Source organism: Rhinopithecus bieti, unplaced genomic scaffold (genome assembly GCF_001698545.2).
Source record: "Rhinopithecus bieti isolate Rb0 unplaced genomic scaffold, ASM169854v2 scaffold_757, whole genome shotgun sequence".
Lineage (NCBI taxonomy): Eukaryota > Metazoa > Chordata > Mammalia > Primates > Cercopithecidae > Rhinopithecus > Rhinopithecus bieti.
Genome location: NW_016803289.1, coordinates 797,000 through 804,045, shown reverse-complemented (window position 1 = coordinate 804,045; position 7,046 = coordinate 797,000). Strand labels below are relative to the sequence as shown.

The following is a 7,046-nucleotide window of genomic DNA, read 5'->3' as shown; positions in this document are numbered from 1 at the left end:
GAGAGGGAGGGAGGGAGGGAGGGAGGGAAGGAAGGAAGGAGGGGTGGGCAAGGGATTTGGTGTCAGAAAGTCTTGGTTAAAGTCCCTATTAGTCCCTTGCTAGATACGTGACCTTGGATGAGATATTTAACCTCTCTGTGCCACAGTTTCTCACTCATAAAATTGGGATAACATTACTGCTTACCTCACGTGAGGCCCTGCATTTAAGGGTCGGTGTCTGTGGCTCATGGTAAAGACTTGACCCTAAAAGCTGGCTCCTTTATTCCTTCATCTCCCAGCTTAAATGTCACTTCCTCAGAGAGCCCATCCCTTTTCACTCTAGCTACAGTGGGTACTTCCAACCCTGGCAGTGACTTTCTGTCATACCACCCTTCACTTCCTTCTTGTGTGCATCACGGTCCATACCTCTCTGGATTATTTGGGAACTGCCTCATCTCTCCTCATGCTTCAGTTAAAACATACGCTCTATGAGGACATGAACTTGAGTGTCAGAATCTAGTACAGTGCACATGTGGCAGATGGTGGATTCTCAATAAATGTAAGTTACTATTGCCATCATTCTCATTTTCCAGATGGGGGAATAGAGGCGAGGCTGAGTAACCTGCCCAAGCATCACTAGGTAGGTGGCACAGCTGGCATTCCCACCCAGTGTGTCTGACACCAAAGCCATGCTCTTTCCACTCCCCAACTGGTTTTTTTTGTTTTGTTTTGTTTTTTAATTTTTGTTCAGAGTCTCCCTCTGTCACCCACACTGGAGTGCAGTGGTGCAAACTCCACTCATTGCAATCTCTGCCTGCTGGGTTCTCCTGCCTCAGCCTCTGGAGTAACTGGGATTACAGGCATGCACCACCACACCCGACTAATTTTTATATTTTTAGTAGAGACAGGGTTTCAGCATGTTGGCCAGACTGGTCTCAAACTCCTGACCTCAGGTAATCCACCTGCCTCGGCCTCCCAAAGTGCTGAGATTACAGGCATGAACCACCACGTCAGCCCCACTGCCCCAACTTTCATGTTGCCATGAGATCAAATTCAATGTTTGGCAAAACTAGAAACTGGTCAGATGTTTTTTGCAGCACTTCTCCCTCTGCCACATCCTCTTCCCTTTTTAAATCTACTTTTATAGTTTGGCAGTGGCCAACCAAGATCTGAGGCTACATTTCTTAGCAAGTGTTTCTGACTGACTGAATAATCAATCCTCAAAAGAACATTCTCCTCCACTTCCCAGGGCCCTGGAGCTGCCCAGTGCCATCCTAGCCACTCCACGCTGGGTTCAGGATAGGTCTCAGTAGGGTATGGTACTATCAAAGGACAACCTTACACAGACCATGAGTCACAGAAAAGTTTCAACAGCTCTGCTCCTCACTGAGTCCATTAGGGGACTGATACACAATTTGTAAAATTTAACATGGTTCTTCAATATTTCAAATGACAGTTTGCCTGGGCTACATGGGGGTTTCTCATTCGCTCAGAGTTTTGTCTAAGAGTCTGTCCCACCCCTCTTGTAGAAGAACATGCTGATCTCCATTTGAAGAGGCTTCTAAACACCAGAAGGGACACAGCTTGCTGGGGGAAGGTCTGTGGGCCAGAGATGTATTTTGTTTTAAGAGAAAAGTCAGAAAGACAAGGAAATCAAGATTCTACCTCCCAACCATCCAGGACTAAGGTCTCTTCCAAAGATCACCCAAGTGGGCATATATGACTCAAGGAACAAGAGGCAAAGCATTCAGGATGCCTTTAGAAGCCTTAGATCTAAGAACCGTCTAAGACTGGGAAAGACTTGGGATAGAAAAGACCCAGAAAATCTGGGAGACACCCGGAAGACATCTAGACCAAGGGTCTGCAAACTATGACCTGACAACCAAAGCTGGCCTACTGCCTGTTTTTACAAATAAAGTGTTACAGGAACACAGCCATGCCCATTTGCCCATTTATTTCCATATTGTCTATGGTTGCTTCTGCACTGCAATGATAGAGTTAAGTAGTTGCAACAAAAATTTATGGCCACAAATCCTGAAATATTTACTGTTTAGCTGGTTACAGAAAAAGTTTGCCACATTGTTTCCTAAACTGAGTTCTGAGAAACACAAGCATCCCTGGAATCATGGTTATTAAGAAAAAAAAAAAGTGGAAGAGATTACCATTTGGTCAAATATGTTTGAAAATGCTCCATTCTGAAAAGACTAAAAAGTTTTGCAGTTAAAACAAACAGCAACAACAACCAAAAAAGTACTCTTTGAAAATTTCCCAAGTTTATTTTATTTGTCCATGGGATATTTTCTATGGTAAAACAATATGTCTGGAGTTACCAGTGGTGCATGTATGCAATTTGATAAATATCTATATAGCTCATTTATTCCAAAATGTCAGTCATTTTATGACCTTTTCGATATTTGCCAATTGTGTGTACAACCCACATACTATTTATTGAATGTATTTACTAAACGTCTTTCTTTAATTACTCCCTTTTAAAACTTGGTCTCAACCAGTCAACAATATCCATGAAATTATGCATTTGAAATACATGCATGTGTGTGTGTATACAGGGGGGTGGGTAGAGCTATAAAAATAGACATATTGTTCTGTATACGCACTTAATTATCTATATACTACCCATGGAAGATGATATAACACACTTTAAGATATGTTGGATGAGTTAAATTAATTAAAAATCCAGTTCTTCAGTTGCATTTGCCACATTTCAGCTGCTCAATAGCCACATGTGCCTGGTAGCTACCATATTGGATTGTGCAGATACAGAACATTTCCATAATCTCAGAAAGTTTTACTGGACAGCACTAGGCCTTTCTAGAATCTTTTTTTTTTCTTTTTTTTTTTTTTTTTTTTTTTTTTTTTTTTCGAGACAGAGTTTTGCTCTTGTTGCCTAGGCTGCAGGGCAATGATGCGATCTCAGCTCAATGCAACCTCTGCCTCCCGGGTTCAAGCGATTCTCAGCCTCCCGAGTAGCTGGCATTATGGGTATGTGCCACCAAGCTTGGCTAATTTTGTATTTTTAGTAGAGATGGGGTTTCACCATGTTGACCAGGCTGGTCTTGAACTCCTAGCTTCAGGTGATTTGCCTACCTCAGCCTCCCAAAGTGCTGGCATTACAGGCGTGAGCCATCGCACCTGGCCTCTAGCATCTTTTAAAACTACTCAGCACTGTTGCTTCCCTCACTGTCTCCACCCCCTACTGAATTGTTTATAACTCTTCCAGCAAACCCTGAGAAGAATAGCTATCAGGATCAAAGCCAATGCTCTTTCTTCATCTTATCTCCTCACCAGAGACAACCACCCTCCCCCAAATACTCTACTTCTCTCTCTCTCTCTTTCACACACACACACACACACACACACACACACACACACAATACTCCAATGCCACTGATTTCTACTGATTTCTACCCTTTGGTCTATACAAGAAAGATCCAGAGCTGCCTTCAGGGACCCAAGAGCCAGCCTAGAACCTACTAGAATGGCAAAGACTGAACATGGGAGCTTCCTCATTCTGGGCTGCAGGCTCTCAACATGCAAAAGAAAAAAGATTGGATTGGATCAAATATCACATGTTTGTGATCTGTGAGCTACATCTGGCTTACATATGTGTTTAGTTTGGGCCACGTGATTTTTAAATTTTTATTTTATGGTCAGAGAGATGAGGTGATATCACATTTTAGAAATCTAAATTGCCAGCTTCTCAGGAAAAATCAGATTTGCTCACATTCTGCTAATGTCTCTACACAGCAATTACCAGCTGATGCTAAGTAACTTCTGCCCCTTAAAGCCAGGCACATGCTAACTGGTTAACCTCAATCTGCACCACTCTGCTGCCCAGTGCCCAGTGTGTGGCTATTCAAGGATATTACAGTGTTTCTTTGTACCTATGTGAGAATTATGTAATATGTGGCGCAATAAATGGGAATACACTGGTTTTCAATGGCTGTTTGAGCCCTGTGATTGGAACCTGCATTTATTAGCAGGCTTGACGAGTATGGGTTTGGTCTACTGTTTTCCTAAATTTGAATATCTTCAAGCTTATGATATCTTCTTCCCATGTAACATATTACTTGGCCTCTAGAGAGATGGCACTTAATTTTAGAAGAGGTCACAGAAAGCCGGGCGTGGTGGCTCATGCCTGTAATCCCCAGCACTTTGGGAGGCCAAGGCGGGTGGATCATGAAGTCAGGAGATTGAGACCATCCTGGCTAACACAGTGAAACCCCATCTCTACTAAAAATACAAAAAATTAGCCGGGCATGGTGGTGGGTGCCTGTAGTCCAGCTGCTAGGGAGGCTGAGGCAGGAGAATGGCCTGAACCTGGAAGGCAGAGCTTGCAGTGAGCCGAGATAGCGCCACTGCACTCCAGCCTGGGCAACAGAGCGAGACTCCTTCTCAAAAAAAAAAAGGAAGAAGAAGAGGTAACAGAAGCCTTTGGGAATTTGATAAAAGCTGTAGACTTAGTAAGGGTGGGAATGGACACATAAAGACACAAACATTTGCATACAGTTTCAGGGGGTGCAAAGACACCCCTCGCCCCAGCACATCCCTGGCTCTCTGAGGAGTCCTCAAACCTTCATTCAGAATCCCTGCCCTGGAGACTTCCCCTTAAAGTAGGAGATCGGTTATTTACATCAGCTCCATTCTCTCCCAAAACTTAATCTTACAATAATAATCAAAGAATATTTAAAGCATAAGCCTACAGAGACAAAGACAATGAGAAAGAAGACAACTGCCCCCCCCCAAAAAAAAAAAAGTTGGACAGTAGAAAGTAAATAGATAAGAGGTCGTTGGTATAATAGACTCGAGGTCATTGGTATAAGAGACTCAAGAAAGCTGAATCCTAAGTCCACAGTGGGAAAAGCTGAGAAGCAATGTGAAATGCACAGCAGACTGTCCACAAGACTTGTGAAGTGACAGTACCACTATCTCTGGAAGTGGGAGTGAAGATAAGGCCGCACGTGGGCAGATTAGTTGAGAGTCTGTTTAAGAAGCAGTTAGATCCCAGTTTACCTCCCCTACTTGGTACAGCGGGCAACTGCCTTTCCTGAAACTTGGCAGAATACTGGCAATTTATTCATTGGAAACTTTTTTTTTAAAGTCACTGTATTTGGGACACCAACCATAGTTAAGGGTGGGAAATCATACTGAAAACAGAAGGATTACTAAAATTATACGTTCTAAATGTTGAAAACCCCATTCCTCTTCCTGCACTCAGCATCTTGAACATGAGCAGCCAGACAAACATACTCCAAGCAGGAAATTGAGTCTTCTCTGAGAATCTAGCCAGTCCAAAAAAGAAAAAAAAAAACAAAACACTACCATTAGGGAACCCCCAAGGAAAGAGCCCAGCTGGTTCACCCTAAATAGCACAACAAAGTTGGCTGCATGTGGTGGCTCATGCCTGTAACCCCAGCACTTTGGGAGGTCAAGACAGGCAGATCAGTAGAGGCCAGGAGTTCGAGACCAGCCTGGCCAATGTAGCAAAACTCTGTCTCTACTAAAAATACAAAAAATTAGCTGGATGATGGTGCATGCCTGTAATCCCAGCTACTCGGGAGGCTGAGGCACAAGAATTGCTTGAGCCCAGGGGGCAGAGGTTGCAGTGAGCCAAGATCATGCCACTGTACTCTAGTCTGGGCTGTAGAACAAGGCCCTGGCTCAAAAAATCAAAAGAAAACCAAAATAAACATACCTAACACGGGTGCACACAGCCTCCAATAAACTTTTTTACCCAATTAACTAAATAGTATATAATACAAGGAACCAAAATACATATGCTGAAAATATTGAAAAGCATCTTGGAGAAAGCAGACTGATGGAAGGAGAAATTGAAAAGAAACTATTAGTGACACTCTCAGGGGTATTACTGAAGATATGGCATTCATGAAACAAAAATATTTTTTTCTGGGCCCACTGAGGTGGCTCACTCGTGCCTCTAATCTCAGCACTTTGGGAGACCAACACAGGACAACTACTTGAGCCCAGAAGTTTGAGACCAGCCTGGGCAACATAGCAAGACCCATCTCTACAAAAAACTTAAAAATTAGGTGAGTGTGGTGGTGTACACCTGTAGTCCCAGCTACTTGGGAGGCTGAGGTGGGAAGATCACTTGAACCCAAGAGGTCGAGGCTGCAGTGAGCTGTGTTCACACTTCTGCAATGCACTCCAGCCTAAAAGAGCAAGACCCTGTCTAAAATACAATAAAATAAAAAATAAGAAAACAAGAAAAGAAAAGAATTAAAATTTTTTTCTTAAATTTAATGTGCAAAAGATCTGCTAGAACCTTTTAAATGATAAGAGAAATGAAAACCCAATAGAAAGTTTGGAAGATAAAATTGAAGATGATATAGTTTGCTTTATTTGAGTCCCTCCAAATCTTATGTTGAGATTTGATCCCCAGTGTTGGAGGGGGGCTAATGAAAGCTGTTTGGGTCATGAGGGCAGATCCCTCATGCCATCTGTGAGGTAATGAGTAATTTATCACTCCATTAGCTCCTGCAAGAGCTGATTGTTTAAAAGATTCTGGCTTAGGATTGTCTTGGCAATGTGGGGTCTTTTTTGGTTCCGTATGAACTTTAAAGCAGTTTTTTCCAATTCTGTGAAGAAAGTCATTGGTAGCTTAAGCTAGAGGCATCATGCTACCTGACTTCAAACTATACTACAAGGCTACAGTAACCAAAACAGCATGGTACTGGTACCAAAACAGAGATATAGACCAATGGAACAGAACAGAGCCCTCAGAAATAATACCACACATCTACAGCCATCTGATCTTTGACAAATCTGACAAAACAAGAAATGGGGAAAGGATTCCCTATTTAATAAATGGTGCTGGGAAAATTGGCTAGCCATAAGTAGAAAGCTGAAACTGGATCCTTTCCTTACTCCTTATACGAAAATTAATTCAAGATGGATCAGAGACGTAAAGGTTAGACCTAAAACTATAAATATAAACCCTAGAAGAAAACCTAGGTAATACCATTCAGGACATAGGCAAGGGCAAGGACTTCATGTCTAAAACACCAAAAGCCCAACAGCAACAAAAG

The 7,046-nt window shown here is 42.5% G+C and overlaps 1 long non-coding RNA gene across 3 annotated transcripts in view; it reads left to right on the top strand.

Moving 5' to 3' along the window:
* The window catches only part of LOC108529698 (uncharacterized), a 17,831-nt gene extending 15,942 nt beyond the window's left edge, over positions 1-1,889 (top strand). For all 3 annotated transcript variants that reach the window (XR_001885647.1, XR_001885646.1, XR_001885648.1), the window contains 2 exons: positions 573-619; positions 1,509-1,889. This is a non-coding gene — a long non-coding RNA (uncharacterized LOC108529698). The remainder of the gene's footprint in view (positions 1-572; positions 620-1,508) is intronic.
* The last annotated feature ends 5,157 nt before the right edge of the window (positions 1,890-7,046 follow it).